This window comes from Diadema antillarum, unplaced genomic scaffold (assembly GCF_040938485.1).
Source record: "Diadema antillarum isolate AM-2024a unplaced genomic scaffold, OU_Dant_1.0 scf00000040, whole genome shotgun sequence".
NCBI lineage: Eukaryota > Metazoa > Echinodermata > Echinoidea > Diadematoida > Diadematidae > Diadema > Diadema antillarum.
In genome coordinates this window covers 695,336-702,591 of record NW_027270929.1, presented here as the reverse complement: position 1 = coordinate 702,591, position 7,256 = coordinate 695,336, and positions in this window count along the sequence as shown.

Genomic DNA, 7,256 nt, shown 5'->3' with positions numbered 1-7,256 from the left:
GTATTTTAGAAAATCTCTGGACCATCTGTGAAAAAAATTGCTTACCAATAGCTTTCTTCATCAGTGTGTTCATAAAGGTGTCTACTAACACCTCTCAATTAGTTCCAACCCGAATCCTTGTGGACAATTCTGGGGAGCCAATCAAAGTTGGGCACCCGGAAAGGGGGGAGGGGCAGAAATGGAAAAACAATTTTTGTCCAATATAAGCATGTGAGATGTCTAACTAGGGGTTTATGGGGGTCCTGAATCGATTCCAACATTTAGTTTTGAGTAAAAAACTACTATCTAACCGTAAATTAGGCCACGCCCTCCATTTTCCACCGCCGAAATACGTTAATATTGGTATTTGTATACGTATCTCATTGGGCTTATATAGTGGGTTTTTAGGGTACACTGAAAACGCATTTGTGTGCGATGGGAAGTAGTCGTTCCCATTTCTCTTATATCCATTACACCAAATATAATTCTATTACTGCTGTACATACTTATTAAATGTTTGATTCTCAATAAGTTCGAACTAATATCCTTGTTGAAAGAACTGAAGATCCAGTTAAACCTACGCAACAAGGGAGGGGGGTTGGTCAAACACTGGGAAATTATTTTTATTTTCCAGTATTAGCGTGTGAGATGTCTAATTAGGGGTTTCTGGGGTGCTGAATGGATTCGAAACACTAGTTTTGAGTAAAAACTACTAACTGACCATTAAATTAGGCCACGCCTACTTTTTGCTCCCGCCGAATCATGTATCATTGGTATTTTATACGTATCTCAGTGGGTTTATGTAGTGAGTTTTTTAGAGTGCTGAATTGAGTTCCATCATTGAATTTGAGCTATACCCACTCTAAAAAACAGTGCGCAAAACACTGCAACATAAGTGTGCAACTGGAAGTAGTCGTTCCCACTTCTCTTACTTCCATTACGCCCCATTACAATCCAACAGAAATGTATCCCAATATCAAAACCTTGGTACTTTACCCTACTCCCCGACATCTCCCTCACTACTCTCATCAGCTCTTTGGTTGATGTTCTGGCAAGAGTTACCATGACATTTGCCGCAAGCAGAAATACACTTGACTCCTTGCTACAGCACGTAAGTGTGCTACAGTCCCCCTCACAGTTGCAGCTGACAAACTTCAGAAGATAGTCCGGTGCCATGGGGTCTGTTGAATGGCCCGGTGCGTAACCTTGGTCACCGAGCTTCCATCCGTACTCCAAGACATGAAATGGAGATGGAGTTTGCAACATTAGCCAATCGCTGGTTTGGAGATAAGCTCGTAGAGAATACTGCGCTACAGATTCTGTTGTCGGGGACAGTTTCTCAGGTTTGATGCTCCCAGCAGCAGCCCACATGCTGAAGATGTCAAATCTCAAGTCTCCCAATTCTTTGGGCGGTTTTCCATGGAACATGAGCTTAAATAATTCACAGCCGGCTTTAATGATATCATCTTTTTTGGCTCGGATGTCCAGAAACACACCCATGGCCCTTTCTGCATTGTCAGTCTCGCAGAGTTTGTTTGCCAAAGTTGATTGGCTGAACCCAGAAATCGCTGACACTGTATCGCAGCCGGAGAAGCTCTGCAAGAAGATCAATACTTCCATTATCTCTCTGGGAGGGCCTCCCTGATCTTTGCGATATCATAAGATGTTTCTTTTGCTCTTGTGAGGAAGATGGGGTGGTCTGCAGCATGATGAATCATCAAAACCATGATGTCGGTGTCCTCAGCCCTAACCTCAACAGGAGAATCTTTTGACTTTAGCAGTGTCTGCATCATCGTGGCATTGCTGTACACTGATCCCATTTCTACTGAATGTCTCAGCAAGCAGCAGAATGAGCTGGACCTTGTTGCTCTTGTTGTCAAGGAACTTTTCTCTTGGAACGAGGCTTTTGATGTCTGGGTAAATCAAAATGTCGCAGCATGGTCCTTAGTGGAGCTGCCGTATCCATCAAAGACCATTGTGATTTGGAGAAACTGGCTCCCCATGGACTTCACAAACTGGAGGTAGCTTTCGGCAATGCCCTTCCAGGTGAGGTTAGCCTCCCACTTGACGTTGTGCAGGAACCACCCACCATCAATCAGCACACTCGTGCAGGGGGTTTGTTCAACGGGTTCCACAAATGGCCTTCGGTCTTGACTTCACGCTCATTGATGATGATTAGACGGTTGAAGAGCTTGAGTGATCCAATAACCAGCTTCTTTTCATTGACTTTGGGTCCACTTCTGAGGCTCTCTAATGAGTTCACCTTGTGCTTAGTTTCCATTGAATCCAGAACCGTTCGTCCATTCATCTTGGCCTGCATGGCTCTGCCAACCTCCTCTGCCTGATCAGCGTTGACTGGGTCCTCTGGAGTGCTGCTGAATCCTGTTGAAAGGGATACTAGGGTCTTCTTGTCCAGTGTTGCATCGAAGGGGTTGACCTCCTCCAATCATCCGACAATGGCGTTGACAGCATCTACGTCATTCTTCATCTGGGCTCTTGTGACATATGGTTGTTCATTCCCTGTTCAAGTTCCTGGTGAATGCATAAGCAGTGTAGCGTCTGAACCCAACACCTGTGAGCAGATTCACTCCGGAACCGTCCTTTGTTTAGACCGCCTGAGGACTTGGCCTCACACATGAGTGTGGTTTCTATCATGATGTCAGTCCATGTACCTGACATCTCGTGGTCTGAGAACCTGACTGCATGGTTTCCATACACAGTGAATTTGGTAAGAGCTTACCAAATTCTAGACAAAGGACGCCTCCGGAATGAATCTGCTCACTGGTGTTGGGTTCAGACGCTAAACCACTTCTCATGCATTCACCAAGAACTTGAATAGGGTATGGGCAAGCGTGGGGTACCTGACCACACAGACGTCACAAGAGCCCAGATGAAGAATGACGTAGATGCTGTCAACGCCATTGTCGGATGGTTAGAGGAGGTCAACCCTTCGATGCAACATGGGACAAGAAGACCCTAATATCCTTTTCAACAGGATTCAGCAGCACTCAAGAGGACCCAGTCAGCGCTGATCAAGCAGAGGAGGTTGGCAGAGCTATGCAGGCCAAGATGAAATGACGAATGGTTTTGGATTCAATGGAAACTAAGCACAAGGGGAAGTCAGAGAGCCTCAGATGTGGACCCAAAGTCAATGGAAAGAAGCTGGTTATTGACTCACTCAAGCTCTTCAACCGTCTAATCATCATCAGTGAGCGTGAAGTCAAGACCAAAGAAGCTCTGATTTGACTTGACGCCAACACCAATGTCTCTATTTGACAAAGACCAAAAGATGCGAAAGCGAGACAAGGCTGCCCTAGCAAGATTTCTGAAGGCATCTGTCGAACCCGTTGAACAAAACCCCTGCACGAGTGAGCTGATTGATGGTGGGTGGCTCCTGCACAACGTCAAGTGAGAGGCTAACCCCATCTGGAAGGACATTGCCGAGAGCTACCTCCAGTTTGTGAAGTCCATGGGGAGCCAGTTTCTCCAAATCACTGTGGTCTTTGATGGATACGGCAGCTCCACTAAGGACCATGATCACCTAAGACGAACAAAGAATGCATGCTGCGACATTTTGATTCGCCCAGACATCAAAAGCCTCGTTCCAAGAGAAAAGTTCTTTGACAACAAGAGCAACAAGGTCCAGCTCATTCTGCTGCTTGCTGAGACATTCAGTAGAAATAGGGTCAGTGTACAGCAATGCCACGATGATGCAGACACTGCTAAAGTCCGGGCAGCTCTAGTTGAGGCAAAAGATTCTCCTGTTGAGGTTAGGGCTGAGGACACCGACATCATGGTTTTGATGATTCATCATGCTGCAGACCACCCCATCTTCCTCACAAGAGCAAAAGAAACATCTTATGATATCGCAAAGATCAGGGAGGCCCTCCCAGAGAGATACTGGAAGTATTGATCTTCTTGCAGAGCTTCTCCCGCTGCGATACAGTCTCAGCGATTTCAGGGTTCAGACAATCAACTTTGGCAAACAAACTCTGCGAGACTGACAAGGCGGAAAGGGCCATGGATGTGTTTCTGGACATCCAAGCCAAAAAATATGATATCATTAAAGCCGGCTGTGAATTATTTAAGCTCATGTTCCATGGAAAACCACCCAAAGACTTGGAAGACTTGAGATTTGACATCTTCAGCAAGCTGCTGTGAGCATCAAACCTGAGAAACTGTCCCCGACAACAGAAGCTGCGGCGCAGTACCGGTTCTCTTCGAGCTTATCTCCAAACCAGAGATTGGCTAATGTTGCAAACTCCATCTCTATCTCATGTCTTGGAGTACGGATGGAAGCTCGGTGACCAAGGTTACGCATCAAGACCTTTAATAGACCCCATGGCACCGGACTATCTTCTGAAGTTTGTCAGCTGCAACTGTGAGGGGGACTGTAGCACACTTAGGTGCTGTAGTAAAAAGCAAGGAGTCAAGTGTATTTCTGCTTACGGCAAATGTCATGGTAACTCTTGCCAGAACATCAACCAAACAGCTGATATGAGCGGTGAGGGAGATGTTGGGGGATAGGGTAAAGTACCAAGGTTTTAATATTGAGATACATTTCTGTTGGATTATAATGGGGCATTATGGAAGCAAGAGAAGTGGGAACGACTACTTCCAATTGCACACTTATGTTGCAGTGTCTTGCCCACTGTTTTTACTTTTATAGAGTGGGCATAGCTCAAATTCATTGATAGAACTCAATTCAGCCTTCTAAAAAAACTCAATATATAAACCCATTGAGATACGTATAAAATACCAATAATACATGATTCGGCGGGTGCAAAAAGTAGGCGTGGCCTAATTTGATGGTCAGGTAGTAGTTTTTACTAAAAATAATGTTTCGAATCCATTCAGCACCACCAGAAACCCCTAATTAGACATCTCACACGCTAGTACTGGAAAAAATAATTTCCCCATTGTTTGACCCCCCTTGTTGCCTAGGTTTAACTGGCTCCCAAGTTTGGTTTTTTTTTTCCCCACAAGGATATTGGTTCAACCTTATTGAGAATCAAACATTTAATAAGTATGTACAGCAATAATAGGATTATATTTGGTGTTTATAATGGATATAAGAGAAATGGGAACGACTACTTCCCATCGCACACAAATGTTTTCAGTGCACCCTAAAACCCCACTATATAAGCCCAATGAGATACGTGTAAAAATACCAAAGGTGTAAGTAGACACCTTTATGAACACACCGGTGAAGAAAACTATTGGTGAGCAATTTTTTCACAGATGGTCCAGAGATTTTATAAAATACCCTAACTATGATGTTATCATAACTTCAATTTGGTTCTGAAAAAGCCATGATACCGCTCATTTGTTCTTCGAGTTTGAACATATTCAACAACTATAATCTCTTCATCACAAGTCATTGCATGATTTATTGCCCAAGATTAGAGATTCACAATAAGTGGGTCTACAAAATCTCAGAATGCGCGCTACTAATATAGTCGTACGCGCTGTTACGATGATTCTGTACAAAATGCTGAAACGCACATGCAGCGTCCCATCTGCGTCAGTTCGTGAAAGGTATTGGCGGCAGTTGTAACGAAAAACATGGGAGGCGTAGAGGGATGCGTCGGTTCGTGAAACGCGCAAGCGCGTAAAAGCAACGTTTTCATTTTCACGAACTGACTTACATGTTTGCTTGAAGATATTTAATAAATTAACGACCAGATGAAGTTCAATCTAACGTTACATGTAATATGAGAACTTACTGACTCTTCCTATCTACAAAATTAATTAATTTCATTCTGTAATGACCAAGAAAAAGCAAGTCAAACTTTCCAAAGCGTTTATCTCAGAATCAACTTTTGACCGTCAGGTGTCACTTGCGTCGGTTCGTGAAACGACCGACGAGAATACGGGTGTTTTACTGGCAAGGAACAGTGACGAAACTGCCAACTTCCATGTAACTGGTCAGTTCTGCGGGCGAAGAGCGAGCTATGGGAACTAATTGCGTGCATGCTGAGGGTCAGTTACAGCCTTTATTGCTCTGCGTGGACCTCTCCGGGCAATTCCCGCGACTCACCAAAAGTTTTGATCATGCTCTAAACTTATGGCTGCGGGTAAATCGGACTTTCGTGCGCACCTCCGAGCAACTACGGGCGAGATACGTGCTATTTAAAGTAAAAGGTACCGTCAGTTGCGAGCCAACTGCGGGGAGCTCCGGGTAGCAAGAAATTTTCCCCGCAAATTAACCCGCAAGGCCTCCCCAGACATGGTGTGACAATAAAGGCCTTGAGCATGCTCTGAACTTGTTCTGGATGAGTCGCGAGGGTTTGCCTGCAGAAGTCACGCAGAAAACCAGTAGGAGGCCCTTAGCGGCAGCACCTCGCAGGCCAACCTCCCACCCAGGTACTTTGCAGTTGTAACGCAGGTACTTTGCAGTCCCCGTATGTCGCTCGTAGCTTAAAACGGATCGGTTTCAAAACTCTCACGCAGGTCACACGGAACGCACGCAAGTATCAAGTAAATAGCACAGGTAAGACGCAAGTACGGAACTCGCCAACATCCTTCTCCGCCCGCAGAAAAATTTCGTGCGTGCTAGAAAATCCCTACTCGCAACAAGGCTGCGTAGCTTACCCGGAAAGGTGTGACAGGGCCTATACAATGGGTTACGTCTGCCGCGGATTGATACGGATGAGTGACGTAGGGGGACGCAGCTTGGACGCAGGCAATCGCAGGGTCGCATGGTGACGTAACTGTCCGTACATAATCCGTAAAGAAACGCAAAATGACGGCGCCAAGCCTGCGAAATTTTGAAATGTTCAAAATTCCGCAGAGGGACTCCACGGATGCAGACTCACGCAAGTAACCGTAACTAAACGTAACTTCCCATAACTGAACGTAACTATCCGAAGCTTGGACACAGACCATCAGCAAAAACAAACACACAAACAAAAATAAAACAAAAACAAAAACAAAAAACTCGTCCATTTGCGTGCATTTGCGTCCACCATAAGTATGCGAAATTAACCGCAAGTTAAGGTATCCGTTTGTCCGCTTATGGATATTTACGGATAGTTACGGATGCTGCGGACGATTGCGTCCTTCGACGTTTTCGTTTCCTTTCCATTTCCATGGGACGAGAAACTCATGGGAAACCACACAACCAGTGTTGGCAAGCTGCAGGGCATTAAACTTTTTACCTGAAGGACTGCTACAACACAGTCGGAGCGGTGGAGAGGCAGAACCGCATGGTCGAGTTATGAAATTTCTCTCATAAAAGGTCATTTTCGGTGTCACCCATTAATACACATGACCCT